Genomic DNA, 13,307 nt, shown 5'->3' with positions numbered 1-13,307 from the left:
GAAAGACGCATATTTGTTGTGTGGCATACAAGTTACGTGGCATATCAACGGGTTAAGTCCACTCTTTTTATTTTTCATGCTTGATGGCATCCTCGGCCTTCTCATGAAGATGAAGGCCTCTTTGTCCTTTGCAGCCTTTAGCTGGTACTGATTCTAGATCCCCTGACTGGTCTACCTTTGGACTGTGTGAAAGACAAGTAAGATGTCAGACGTGAGCGAATAACTTTTTTTTGGTTTGCTTCAGAAGCTCAAAAGAGAAGAAAGAAAGGCACTGCTGAGATTCGAACTCAGGATCTCCTGTTTACTAGACAGGCGCTTTAACCAACTAAGCCACAGCGCCTTGTGATGGCAAAGCTGGCACAGCTGTGCAGCTTAAAAAAAACGCCACTGCTATCGGATGTTTCCAATTCCTGCAACCTTTCATGACCTGATGGGGTGGCTCAAACCTTCATGGTTTTTCTTTTCAGGGCTGGAAAAAGGAAGGTGAGCAGATACTAGGTAGACAACTGAGGTGTGTCCCTTTATCCGCAGTCGTTTTCCACTGCTTTCTTTAAGGGCCCACACGGTACTGGAGTTCTGTTCCATACTTGGCAGCAACTTGTAAAAGGATGAAGCTTTCAGTCATGACAATTAGAAAAGCAAAAACTTTTTGAAAAAGGCATCCACACCGACAAATTTGCAGACGACAATAGCAGCTGGAACTTCGTGGAGAGCTAGAGGTTTGCGGTTCCATAGGTGATTGAGCCGCTTCTTAGCAGAGCAAGAATTGTTACCTGCTCTGCTTTCCATGCATAAGGCAGAATAGATGGATGGAAGACATGGCAGGGATGTCTGGAAATGGTTTGGCATCCCTTAGCATAGGTCCACCTTTCAAGGGTTTTCCATGCATCTTCTTGAGGCATTACTTACTGTAGGAGGCGAGGTATGACCCACTCAGCCCATGACCGATCAGCAAAACTCTGCAGGCACCGACTAAGCACACTTTGTTTGGGAGTTTGTCAAAGGGAACCACGGTGCTCACCAGGACGAGGTGGCCGAGTGGTTAAGGCGATGGACTGCTAATCCATTGTGCTCTGCATGCATGGGTTCGAATCCCATCCTCGTCGATTTCTTCTGCTTCGTCCAAGCTGAAATCTTTGTTTGCTAATCCTCTTTTTACTGGACAAGCAGTGATTGTCCCCTCCATGGTGGACTTTAACTGTGACCTCTCAAGACGGCTCTTATTAAAGCTAGGAAAGACGCATATTTGTTGTGTGGCATACAAGTTACGTGGCATATCAACGGGTTAAGTCCACTCTTTTTATTTTTCATGCTTGATGGCATCCTCGGCCTTCTCATGAAGATGAAGGCCTCTTTGTCCTTTGCAGCCTTTAGCTGGTACTGATTCTAGATCCCCTGACTGGTCTACCTTAGGACTGTGTGAAAGACAAGTAAGATGTCAGACGTGAGCGAATAACTTTTTTTTGGTTTGCTTCAGAAGCTCAAAAGAGAAGAAAGAAAGGCACTGCTGAGATTCGAACTCAGGATCTCCTGTTTACTAGACAGGCGCTTTAACCAACTAAGCCACAGCGCCTTGTGATGGCAAAGCTGGCACAGCTGTGCAGCTTAAAAAAAACGCCACTGCTATCGGATGTTTCCAATTCCTGCAACCTTTCATGACCTGATGGGGTGGCTCAAACCTTCATGGTTTTTCTTTTCAGGGCTGGAAAAAGGAAGGTGAGCAGATACTAGGTAGACAACTGAGGTGTGTCCCTTTATCCGCAGTCGTTTTCCACTGCTTTCTTTAAGGGCCCACACGGTACTGGAGTTCTGTTCCATACTTGGCAGCAACTTGTAAAAGGATGAAGCTTTCAGTCATGACAATTAGAAAAGCAAAAACTTTTTGAAAAAGGCATCCACACCGACAAATTTGCAGACGACAATAGCAGCTGGAACTTCGTGGAGAGCTAGAGGTTTGCGGTTCCATAGGTGATTGAGCCGCTTCTTAGCAGAGCAAGAATTGTTACCTGCTCTGCTTTCCATGCATAAGGCAGAATAGATGGATGGAAGACATGCCAGGGATGTCTGGAAATGGTTTGGCGTCCCTTAGCATAGGTCCACCTTTCAAGGGTTTTCCATGCATCTTCTTGAGGCATTACTTACTGTAGGAGGCGAGGTATGACCCACTCAGCCCATGACCGATCAGCAAAACTCTGCAGGCACCGACTAGGCACACTTTGTTTGGGAGTTTGTCAAAGGGAACCACGGCGCTCACCAGGACGAGGTGGCCGAGTGGTTAAGGCGATGGACTGCTAATCCATTGTGCTCTGCATGCATGGATTCGAATCCCATCCTCGTCGATTTCTTCTGCTTCGTCCAAGCTGAAATCTTTGTTTGCTAATCCTCTTTTTACTGGACAAGCAGTGATTGTCCCCTCCATGGTGGACTTTAACTGTGACCTCTCAAGACGGCTCTTATTAAAGCTAGGAAAGACGCATATTTGTTGTGTGGCATACAAGTTACATGGCATATCAACGGGTTAAGTCCACTCTTTTTATTTTTCATGCTTGATGGCATCCTCGGCCTTCTCATGAAGATGAAGGCCTCTTTGTCCTTTGCAGCCCTCTTTGTCCTTTGCAGCCTTTAGCTGGTACTGATTCTAGATCCCCTGACTGGTCTACCTTAGGACTGTGTGAAAGACAAGTAAGATGTCAGACGTGAGCGAATAACTTTTTTTTGGTTTGCTTCAGAAGCTCAAAAGAGAAGAAAGAAAGGCACTGCTGAGATTCGAACTCAGGATCTCCTGTTTACTAGACAGGCGCTTTAACCAACTAAGCCACAGCGCCTTGTGATGGCAAAGCTGGCACAGCTGTGCAGCTTAAAAAAAACGCCACTGCTATTTCATGTTTCCAATTCCTGCAACCTTTCATGACCTGATGGGGTGGCTCAAACCTTCATGGTTTTTCTTTTCAGGGCTGGAAAAAGGAAGGTGAGCAGATACTAGGTAGACAACTGAGGTGTGTCCCTTTATCCGCAGTCGTTTTCCACTGCTTTCTTTAAGGGCCCACACGGTACTGGAGTTCTGTTCCATACTTGGCAGCAACTTGTAAAAGGATGAAGCTTTCAGTCATGACAATTAGAAAAGCAAAAACTTTTTGAAAAAGGCATCCACACCGACAAATTTGCAGACGACAATAGCAGCTGGAACTTCGTGGAGAGCTAGAGGTTTGCGGTTCCATAGGTGATTGAGCCGCTTCTTTGCAGAGCAAGAATTGTTACCTGCTCTGCTTTCCATGCATAAGGCAGAATAGATGGATGGAAGACATGGCAGGGATGTCTGGAAATGGTTTGGCATCCCTTAGCATAGGTCCACCTTTCAAGGGTTTTCCATGCATCTTCTTGAGGCATTACTTACTGTAGGAGGCGAGGTATGACCCACTCAGCCCATGACCGATCAGCAAAACTCTGCAGGCACCGACTAAGCACACTTTGTTTGGGAGTTTGTCAAAGGGAACCACGGTGCTCACCAGGACGAGGTGGCCGAGTGGTTAAGGCGATGGACTGCTAATCCATTGTGCTCTGCATGCATTGGTTCGAATCCCATCCTCGTCGATTTCTTCTGCTTCGTCCAAGCTGAAATCTTTGTTTGCTAATCCTCTTTTTACTGGACAAGCAGTGATTGTCCCCTCCATGGTGGACTTTAACTGTGACCTCTCAAGACGGCTCTTATTAAAGCTAGGAAAGACGCATATTTGTTGTGTGGCATACAAGTTACGTGGCATATCAACGGGTTAAGTCCACTCTTTTTATTTTTCATGCTTGATGGCATCCTCGGCCTTCTCATGAAGATGAAGGCCTCTTTGTCCTTTGCAGCCTTTAGCTGGTACTGATTCTAGATCCCCTGACTGGTCTACCTTAGGACTGTGTGAAAGACAAGTAAGATGTCAGACGTGAGCGAATAACTTTTTTTTGGTTTGCTTCAGAAGCTCAAAAGAGAAGAAAGAAAGGCACTGCTGAGATTCGAACTCAGGATCTCCTGTTTACTAGACAGGCGCTTTAACCAACTAAGCCACAGCGCCTTGTGATGGCAAAGCTGGCACAGCTGTGCAGCTTAAAAAAAACGCCACTGCTATCGGATGTTTCCAATTCCTGCAACCTTTCATGACCTGATGGGGTGGCTCAAACCTTCATGGTTTTTCTTTTCAGGGCTGGAAAAAGGAAGGTGAGCAGATACTAGGTAGACAACTGAGGTGTGTCCCTTTATCCGCAGTCGTTTTCCACTGCTTTCTTTAAGGGCCCACACGGTACTGGAGTTCTGTTCCATACTTGGCAGCAACTTGTAAAAGGATGAAGCTTTCAGTCATGACAATTAGAAAAGCAAAAACTTTTTGAAAAAGGCATCCACACCGACAAATTTGCAGACGACAATAGCAGCTGGAACTTCGTGGAGAGCTAGAGGTTTGCGGTTCCATAGGTGATTGAGCCGCTTCTTAGCAGAGCAAGAATTGTTACCTGCTCTGCTTTCCATGCATAAGGCAGAATAGATGGATGGAAGACATGCCAGGGATGTCTGGAAATGGTTTGGCATCCCTTAGCATAGGTCCACCTTTCAAGGGTTTTCCATGCATCTTCTTGAGGCATTACTTACTGTAGGAGGCGAGGTATGACCCACTCAGCCCATGACCGATCAGCAAAACTCTGCAGGCACCGACTAGGCACACTTTGTTTGGGAGTTTGTCAAAGGGAACCACGGCGCTCACCAGGACGAGGTGGCCGAGTGGTTAAGGCGATGGACTGCTAATCCATTGTGCTCTGCATGCATGGATTCGAATCCCATCCTCGTCGATTTCTTCTGCTTCGTCCAAGCTGAAATCTTTGTTTGCTAATCCTCTTTTTACTGGACAAGCAGTGATTGTCCCCTCCATGGTGGACTTTAACTGTGACCTCTCAAGACGGCTCTTATTAAAGCTAGGAAAGACGCATATTTGTTGTGTGGCATACAAGTTACATGGCATATCAACGGGTTAAGTCCACTCTTTTTATTTTTCATGCTTGATGTCATCCTCGGCCTTCTCATGAAGATGAAGGCCTCTTTGTCCTTTGCAGCCCTCTTTGTCCTTTGCAGCCTTTAGCTGGTACTGATTCTAGATCCCCTGACTGGTCTACCTTAGGACTGTGTGAAAGACAAGTAAGATGTCAGACGTGAGCGAATAACTTTTTTTTGGTTTGCTTCAGAAGCTCAAAAGAGAAGAAAGAAAGGCACTGCTGAGATTCGAACTCAGGATCTCCTGTTTACTAGACAGGCGCTTTAACCAACTAAGCCACAGCGCCTTGTGATGGCAAAGCTGGCACAGCTGTGCAGCTTAAAAAAAACGCCACTGCTATTGGATGTTTCCAATTCCTGCAACCTTTCATGACCTGATGGGGTGGCTCAAACCTTCATGGTTTTTCTTTTCAGGGCTGGAAAAAGGAAGGTGAGCAGATACTAGGTAGACAACTGAGGTGTGTCCCTTTATCCGCAGTCGTTTTCCACTGCTTTCTTTAAGGGCCCACACGGTACTGGAGTTCTGTTCCATACTTGGCAGCAACTTGTAAAAGGATGAAGCTTTCAGTCATGACAATTAGAAAAGCAAAAACTTTTTGAAAAAGGCATCCACACCGACAAATTTGCAGACGACAATAGCAGCTGGAACTTCGTGGAGAGCTAGAGGTTTGCGGTTCCATAGGTGATTGAGCCGCTTCTTTGCAGAGCAAGAATTGTTACCTGCTCTGCTTTCCATGCATAAGGCAGAATAGATGGATGGAAGACATGGCAGGGATGTCTGGAAATGGTTTGGCATCCCTTAGCATAGGTCCACCTTTCAAGGGTTTTCCATGCATCTTCTTGAGGCATTACTTACTGTAGGAGGCGAGGTATGACCCACTCAGCCCATGACCGATCAGCAAAACTCTGCAGGCACCGACTAAGCACACTTTGTTTGGGAGTTTGTCAAAGGGAACCACGGTGCTCACCAGGACGAGGTGGCCGAGTGGTTAAGGCGATGGACTGCTAAGCCATTGTGCTCTGCATGCATGGGTTCGAATCCCATCCTCGTCGATTTCTTCTGCTTCGTCCAAGCTGAAATCTTTGTTTGCTAATCCTCTTTTTACTGGACAAGCAGTGATTGTCCCCTCCATGGTGGACTTTAACTGTGACCTCTCAAGACGGCTCTTATTAAAGCTAGGAAAGACGCATATTTGTTGTGTGGCATACAAGTTACGTGGCATATCAACGGGTTAAGTCCACTCTTTTTATTTTTCATGCTTGATGGCATCCTCGGCCTTCTCATGAAGATGAAGGCCTCTTTGTCCTTTGCAGCCTTTAGCTGGTACTGATTCTAGATCCCCTGACTGGTCTACCTTAGGACTGTGTGAAAGACAAGTAAGATGTCAGACGTGAGCGAATAACTTTTTTTTGGTTTGCTTCAGAAGCTCAAAAGAGAAGAAAGAAAGGCACTGCTGAGATTCGAACTCAGGATCTCCTGTTTACTAGACAGGCGCTTTAACCAACTAAGCCACAGCGCCTTGTGATGGCAAAGCTGGCACAGCTGTGCAGCTTAAAAAAAACGCCACTGCTATCGGATGTTTCCAATTCCTGCAACCTTTCATGACCTGATGGGGTGGCTCAAACCTTCATGGTTTTTCTTTTCAGGGCTGGAAAAAGGAAGGTGAGCAGATACTAGGTAGACAACTGAGGTGTGTCCCTTTATCCGCAGTCGTTTTCCACTGCTTTCTTTAAGGGCCCACACGGTACTGGAGTTCTGTTCCATACTTGGCAGCAACTTGTAAAAGGATGAAGCTTTCAGTCATGACAATTAGAAAAGCAAAAACTTTTTGAAAAAGGCATCCACACCGACAAATTTGCAGACGACAATAGCAGCTGGAACTTCGTGGAGAGCTAGAGGTTTGCGGTTCCATAGGTGATTGAGCCGCTTCTTAGCAGAGCAAGAATTGTTACCTGCTCTGCTTTCCATGCATAAGGCAGAATAGATGGATGGAAGACATGCCAGGGATGTCTGGAAATGGTTTGGCATCCCTTAGCATAGGTCCACCTTTCAAGGGTTTTCCATGCATCTTCTTGAGGCATTACTTACTGTAGGAGGCGAGGTATGACCCACTCAGCCCATGTCCGATCAGCAAAACTCTGCAGGCACCGACTAGGCACACTTTGTTTGGGAGTTTGTCAAAGGGAACCACGGCGCTCACCAGGACGAGGTGGCCGAGTGGTTAAGGCGATGGACTGCTAATCCATTGTGCTCTGCATGCATGGGTTCGAATCCCATCCTCGTCGATTTCTTCTGCTTCGTCCAAGCTGAAATCTTTGTTTGCTAATCCTCTTTTTACTGGACAAGCAGTGATTGTCCCCTCCATGGTGGACTTTAACTGTGACCTCTCAAGACGGCTCTTATTAAAGCTAGGAAAGACGCATATTTGTTGTGTGGCATACAAGTTACATGGCATATCAACGGGTTAAGTCCACTCTTTTTATTTTTCATGCTTGATGGCATCCTCGGCCTTCTCATGAAGATGAAGGCCTCTTTGTCCTTTGCAGCCTTTAGCTGGTACTGATTCTAGATCCCCTGACTGGTCTACCTTAGGACTGTGTGAAAGACAAGTAAGATGTCAGACGTGAGCGAATAACTTTTTTTTGGTTTGCTTCAGAAGCTCAAAAGAGAAGAAAGAAAGGCACTGCTGAGATTCGAACTCAGGATCTCCTGTTTACTAGACAGACGCTTTAACCAACTAAGCCACAGCGCCTTGTGATGGCAAAGCTGGCACAGCTGTGCAGCTTAAAAAAAACGCCACTGCTATTGGATGTTTCCAATTCCTGCAACCTTTCATGACCTGATGGGGTGGCTCAAACCTTCATGGTTTTTCTTTTCAGGGCTGGAAAAAGGAAGGTGAGCAGATACTAGGTAGACAACTGAGGTGTGTCCCTTTATCCGCAGTCGTTTTCCACTGCTTTCTTTAAGGGCCCACACGGTACTGGAGTTCTGTTCCATACTTGGCAGCAACTTGTAAAAGGATGAAGCTTTCAGTCATGACAATTAGAAAAGCAAAAACTTTTTGAAAAAGGCATCCACACCGACAAATTTGCAGACGACAATAGCAGCTGGAACTTCGTGGAGAGCTAGAGGTTTGCGGTTCCATAGGTGATTGAGCCGCTTCTTTGCAGAGCAAGAATTGTTACCTGCTCTGCTTTCCATGCATAAGGCAGAATAGATGGATGGAAGACATGGCAGGGATGTCTGGAAATGGTTTGGCATCCCTTAGCATAGGTCCACCTTTCAAGGGTTTTCCATGCATCTTCTTGAGGCATTACTTACTGTAGGAGGCGAGGTATGACCCACTCAGCCCATGACCGATCAGCAAAACTCTGCAGGCACCGACTAAGCACACTTTGTTTGGGAGTTTGTCAAAGGGAACCACGGTGCTCACCAGGACGAGGTGGCCGAGTGGTTAAGGCGATGGACTGCTAATCCATTGTGCTCTGCATGCATGGGTTCGAATCCCATCCTCGTCGATTTCTTCTGCTTCGTCCAAGCTGAAATCTTTGTTTGCTAATCCTCTTTTTACTGGACAAGCAGTTATTGTCCCCTCCATGGTGGACTTTAACTGTGACCTCTCAAGACGGCTCTTATTAAAGCTAGGAAAGACGCATATTTGTTGTGTGGCATACAAGTTACGTGGCATATCAACGGGTTAAGTCCACTCTTTTTATTTTTCATGCTTGATGGCATCCTCGGCCTTCTCATGAAGATGAAGGCCTCTTTGTCCTTTGCAGCCTTTAGCTGGTACTGATTCTAGATCCCCTGACTGGTCTACCTTAGGACTGTGTGAAAGACAAGTAAGATGTCAGACGTGAGCGAATAACTTTTTTTTGGTTTGCTTCAGAAGCTCAAAAGAGAAGAAAGAAAGGCACTGCTGAGATTCGAACTCAGGATCTCCTGTTTACTAGACAGGCGCTTTAACCAACTAAGCCACAGCGCCTTGTGATGGCAAAGCTGGCACAGCTGTGCAGCTTAAAAAAAACGCCACTGCTATCGGATGTTTCCAATTCCTGCAACCTTTCATGACCTGATGGGGTGGCTCAAACCTTCATGGTTTTTCTTTTCAGGGCTGGAAAAAGGAAGGTGAGCAGATACTAGGTAGACAACTGAGGTGTGTCCCTTTATCCGCAGTCGTTTTCCACTGCTTTCTTTAAGGGCCCACACGGTACTGGAGTTCTGTTCCATACTTGGCAGCAACTTGTAAAAGGATGAAGCTTTCAGTCATGACAATTAGAAAAGCAAAAACTTTTTGAAAAAGGCATCCACACCGACAAATTTGCAGACGACAATAGCAGCTGGAACTTCGTGGAGAGCTAGAGGTTTGCGGTTCCATAGGTGATTGAGCCGCTTCTTAGCAGAGCAAGAATTGTTACCTGCTCTGCTTTCCATGCATAAGGCAGAATAGATGGATGGAAGACATGCCAGGGATGTCTGGAAATGGTTTGGCGTCCCTTAGCATAGGTCCACCTTTCAAGGGTTTTCCATGCATCTTCTTGAGGCATTACTTACTGTAGGAGGCGAGGTATGACCCACTCAGCCCATGACCGATCAGCAAAACTCTGCAGGCACCGACTAGGCACACTTTGTTTGGGAGTTTGTCAAAGGGAACCACGGCGCTCACCAGGACGAGGTGGCCGAGTGGTTAAGGCGATGGACTGCTAATCCATTGTGCTCTGCATGCATGGATTCGAATCCCATCCTCGTCGATTTCTTCTGCTTCGTCCAAGCTGAAATCTTTGTTTGCTAATCCTCTTTTTACTGGACAAGCAGTGATTGTCCCCTCCATGGTGGACTTTAACTGTGACCTCTCAAGACGGCTCTTATTAAAGCTAGGAAAGACGCATATTTGTTGTGTGGCATACAAGTTACATGGCATATCAACGGGTTAAGTCCACTCTTTTTATTTTTCATGCTTGATGGCATCCTCGGCCTTCTCATGAAGATGAAGGCCTCTTTGTCCTTTGCAGCCCTCTTTGTCCTTTGCAGCCTTTAGCTGGTACTGATTCTAGATCCCCTGACTGGTCTACCTTAGGACTGTGTGAAAGACAAGTAAGATGTCAGACGTGAGCGAATAACTTTTTTTTGGTTTGCTTCAGAAGCTCAAAAGAGAAGAAAGAAAGGCACTGCTGAGATTCGAACTCAGGATCTCCTGTTTACTAGACAGGCGCTTTAACCAACTAAGCCACAGCGCCTTGTGATGGCAAAGCTGGCACAGCTGTGCAGCTTAAAAAAAACGCCACTGCTATTTCATGTTTCCAATTCCTGCAACCTTTCATGACCTGATGGGGTGGCTCAAACCTTCATGGTTTTTCTTTTCAGGGCTGGAAAAAGGAAGGTGAGCAGATACTAGGTAGACAACTGAGGTGTGTCCCTTTATCCGCAGTCGTTTTCCACTGCTTTCTTTAAGGGCCCACACGGTACTGGAGTTCTGTTCCATACTTGGCAGCAACTTGTAAAAGGATGAAGCTTTCAGTCATGACAATTAGAAAAGCAAAAACTTTTTGAAAAAGGCATCCACACCGACAAATTTGCAGACGACAATAGCAGCTGGAACTTCGTGGAGAGCTAGAGGTTTGCGGTTCCATAGGTGATTGAGCCGCTTCTTTGCAGAGCAAGAATTGTTACCTGCTCTGCTTTCCATGCATAAGGCAGAATAGATGGATGGAAGACATGGCAGGGATGTCTGGAAATGGTTTGGCATCCCTTAGCATAGGTCCACCTTTCAAGGGTTTTCCATGCATCTTCTTGAGGCATTACTTACTGTAGGAGGCGAGGTATGACCCACTCAGCCCATGACCGATCAGCAAAACTCTGCAGGCACCGACTAAGCACACTTTGTTTGGGAGTTTGTCAAAGGGAACCACAGGCTCACCAGGACGAGGTGGCCGAGTGGTTAAGGCGATGGACTGCTAATCCATTGTGCTCTGCATGCATGGGTTCGAATCCCATCCTCGTCGATTTCTTCTGCTTCGTCCAAGCTGAAATCTTTGTTTGCTAATCCTCTTTTTACTGGACAAGCAGTGATTGTCCCCTCCATGGTGGACTTTAACTGTGACCTCTCAAGACGGCTCTTATTAAAGCTAGGAAAGACGCATATTTGTTGTGTGGCATACAAGTTACGTGGCATATCAACGGGTTAAGTCCACTCTTTTTATTTTTCATGCTTGATGGCATCCTCGGCCTTCTCATGAAGATGAAGGCCTCTTTGTCCTTTGCAGCCTTTAGCTGGTACTGATTCTAGATCCCCTGACTGGTCTACCTTAGGACTGTGTGAAAGACAAGTAAGATGTCAGACGTGAGCGAATAACTTTTTTTTGGTTTGCTTCAGAAGCTCAAAAGAGAAGAAAGAAAGGCACTGCTGAGATTCGAACTCAGGATCTCCTGTTTACTAGACAGGCGCTTTAACCAACTAAGCCACAGCGCCTTGTGATGGCGAAGCTGGCACAGCTGTGCAGCTTAAAAAAAACGCCACTGCTATCGGATGTTTCCAATTCCTGCAACCTTTCATGACCTGATGGGGTGGCTCAAACCTTCATGGTTTTTCTTTTCAGGGCTGGAAAAAGGAAGGTGAGCAGATACTAGGTAGACAACTGAGGTGTGTCCCTTTATCCGCAGTCGTTTTCCACTGCTTTCTTTAAGGGCCCACACGGTACTGGAGTTCTGTTCCATACTTGGCAGCAACTTGTAAAAGGATGAAGCTTTCAGTCATGACAATTAGAAAAGCAAAAACTTTTTGAAAAAGGCATCCACACCGACAAATTTGCAGACGACAATAGCAGCTGGAACTTCGTGGAGAGCTAGAGGTTTGCGGTTCCATAGGTGATTGAGCCGCTTCTTAGCAGAGCAAGAATTGTTACCTGCTCTGCTTTCCATGCATAAGGCAGAATAGATGGATGGAAGACATGCCAGGGATGTCTGGAAATGGTTTGGCATCCCTTAGCATAGGTCCACCTTTCAAGGGTTTTCCATGCATCTTCTTGAGGCATTACTTACTGTAGGAGGCGAGGTATGACCCACTCAGCCCATGACCGATCAGCAAAACTCTGCAGGCACCGACTAGGCACACTTTGTTTGGGAGTTTGTCAAAGGGAACCACGGCGCTCACCAGGACGAGGTGGCCGAGTGGTTAAGGCGATGGACTGCTAATCCATTGTGCTCTGCATGCATGGATTCGAATCCCATCCTCGTCGATTTCTTCTGCTTCGTCCAAGCTGAAATCTTTGTTTGCTAATCCTCTTTTTACTGGACAAGCAGTGATTGTCCCCTCCATGGTGGACTTTAACTGTGACCTCTCAAGACGGCTCTTATTAAAGCTAGGAAAGACGCATATTTGTTGTGTGGCATACAAGTTACATGGCATATCAACGGGTTAAGTCCACTCTTTTTATTTTTCATGCTTGATGTCATCCTCGGCCTTCTCATGAAGATGAAGGCCTCTTTGTCCTTTGCAGCCCTCTTTGTCCTTTGCAGCCTTTAGCTGGTACTGATTCTAGATCCCCTGACTGGTCTACCTTAGGACTGTGTGAAAGACAAGTAAGATGTCAGACGTGAGCGAATAACTTTTTTTTGGTTTGCTTCAGAAGCTCAAAAGAGAAGAAAGAAAGGCACTGCTGAGATTCGAACTCAGGATCTCCTGTTTACTAGACAGGCGCTTTAACCAACTAAGCCACAGCGCCTTGTGATGGCAAAGCTGGCACAGCTGTGCAGCTTAAAAAAAACGCCACTGCTATTGGATGTTTCCAATTCCTGCAACCTTTCATGACCTGATGGGGTGGCTCAAACCTTCATGGTTTTTCTTTTCAGGGCTGGAAAAAGGAAGGTGAGCAGATACTAGGTAGACAACTGAGGTGTGTCCCTTTATCCGCAGTCGTTTTCCACTGCTTTCTTTAAGGGCCCACACGGTACTGGAGTTCTGTTCCATACTTGGCAGCAACTTGTAAAAGGATGAAGCTTTCAGTCATGACAATTAGAAAAGCAAAAACTTTTTGAAAAAGGCATCCACACTGACAAATTTGCAGACGACAATAGCAGCTGGAACTTCGTGGAGAGCTAGAGGTTTGCGGTTCCATAGGTGATTGAGCCGCTTCTTTGCAGAGCAAGAATTGTTACCTGCTCTGCTTTCCATGCATAAGGCAGAATAGATGGATGGAAGACATGGCAGGGATGTCTGGAAATGGTTTGGCATCCCTTAGCATAGGTCCACCTTTCAAGGGTTTTCCATGCATCTTCTTGAGGCAT

At 46.2% G+C, this 13,307-nt stretch overlaps 15 non-coding genes across 15 annotated transcripts; 4 read left to right on the top strand and 11 right to left on the bottom strand.

Annotated features, from left to right (window-relative positions):
* Nucleotides 1-266: 266 nt before the first annotated feature.
* On the bottom strand, nt 267-340 carry TRNAT-AGU (transfer RNA threonine (anticodon AGU)). Its single transcript has one exon. It is a non-coding gene; the product is annotated as a tRNA-Thr (tRNA).
* Nucleotides 341-1,024: 684 nt separating this feature from the next.
* Nucleotides 1,025-1,106, top strand: TRNAS-GCU (transfer RNA serine (anticodon GCU)). The gene has a single exon. It is a non-coding gene; the product is annotated as a tRNA-Ser (tRNA).
* Nucleotides 1,107-1,499: 393 nt separating this feature from the next.
* On the bottom strand, nt 1,500-1,573 carry TRNAT-AGU (transfer RNA threonine (anticodon AGU)). The gene has a single exon. It is a non-coding gene; the product is annotated as a tRNA-Thr (tRNA).
* A 1,178-nt stretch (nt 1,574-2,751) lies between these two features.
* Nucleotides 2,752-2,825, bottom strand: TRNAT-AGU (transfer RNA threonine (anticodon AGU)). The gene has a single exon. It is a non-coding gene; the product is annotated as a tRNA-Thr (tRNA).
* Nucleotides 2,826-3,984: 1,159 nt separating this feature from the next.
* On the bottom strand, nt 3,985-4,058 carry TRNAT-AGU (transfer RNA threonine (anticodon AGU)). The gene has a single exon. It is a non-coding gene; the product is annotated as a tRNA-Thr (tRNA).
* Nucleotides 4,059-5,236: 1,178 nt separating this feature from the next.
* On the bottom strand, nt 5,237-5,310 carry TRNAT-AGU (transfer RNA threonine (anticodon AGU)). The gene has a single exon. It is a non-coding gene; the product is annotated as a tRNA-Thr (tRNA).
* A 1,159-nt stretch (nt 5,311-6,469) lies between these two features.
* Nucleotides 6,470-6,543, bottom strand: TRNAT-AGU (transfer RNA threonine (anticodon AGU)). Its single transcript has one exon. It is a non-coding gene; the product is annotated as a tRNA-Thr (tRNA).
* A 684-nt stretch (nt 6,544-7,227) lies between these two features.
* TRNAS-GCU (transfer RNA serine (anticodon GCU)) lies at nt 7,228-7,309 on the top strand. The gene has a single exon. It is a non-coding gene; the product is annotated as a tRNA-Ser (tRNA).
* A 393-nt stretch (nt 7,310-7,702) lies between these two features.
* On the bottom strand, nt 7,703-7,776 carry TRNAT-AGU (transfer RNA threonine (anticodon AGU)). Its single transcript has one exon. It is a non-coding gene; the product is annotated as a tRNA-Thr (tRNA).
* A 684-nt stretch (nt 7,777-8,460) lies between these two features.
* On the top strand, nt 8,461-8,542 carry TRNAS-GCU (transfer RNA serine (anticodon GCU)). The gene has a single exon. It is a non-coding gene; the product is annotated as a tRNA-Ser (tRNA).
* A 393-nt stretch (nt 8,543-8,935) lies between these two features.
* TRNAT-AGU (transfer RNA threonine (anticodon AGU)) lies at nt 8,936-9,009 on the bottom strand. Its single transcript has one exon. It is a non-coding gene; the product is annotated as a tRNA-Thr (tRNA).
* Nucleotides 9,010-10,187: 1,178 nt separating this feature from the next.
* TRNAT-AGU (transfer RNA threonine (anticodon AGU)) lies at nt 10,188-10,261 on the bottom strand. Its single transcript has one exon. It is a non-coding gene; the product is annotated as a tRNA-Thr (tRNA).
* Nucleotides 10,262-10,944: 683 nt separating this feature from the next.
* On the top strand, nt 10,945-11,026 carry TRNAS-GCU (transfer RNA serine (anticodon GCU)). Its single transcript has one exon. It is a non-coding gene; the product is annotated as a tRNA-Ser (tRNA).
* A 393-nt stretch (nt 11,027-11,419) lies between these two features.
* TRNAT-AGU (transfer RNA threonine (anticodon AGU)) lies at nt 11,420-11,493 on the bottom strand. The gene has a single exon. It is a non-coding gene; the product is annotated as a tRNA-Thr (tRNA).
* A 1,178-nt stretch (nt 11,494-12,671) lies between these two features.
* TRNAT-AGU (transfer RNA threonine (anticodon AGU)) lies at nt 12,672-12,745 on the bottom strand. Its single transcript has one exon. It is a non-coding gene; the product is annotated as a tRNA-Thr (tRNA).
* Nucleotides 12,746-13,307: the final 562 nt, after the last annotated feature.

This window comes from Engystomops pustulosus, chromosome 7 (genome assembly GCF_040894005.1).
Source record: "Engystomops pustulosus chromosome 7, aEngPut4.maternal, whole genome shotgun sequence".
NCBI classification, from domain to species: Eukaryota; Metazoa; Chordata; class Amphibia; order Anura; family Leptodactylidae; genus Engystomops; species Engystomops pustulosus.
Note: the sequence above shows the minus strand (reverse complement) of the source record. Positions and strands in the feature narration are given on the sequence as shown.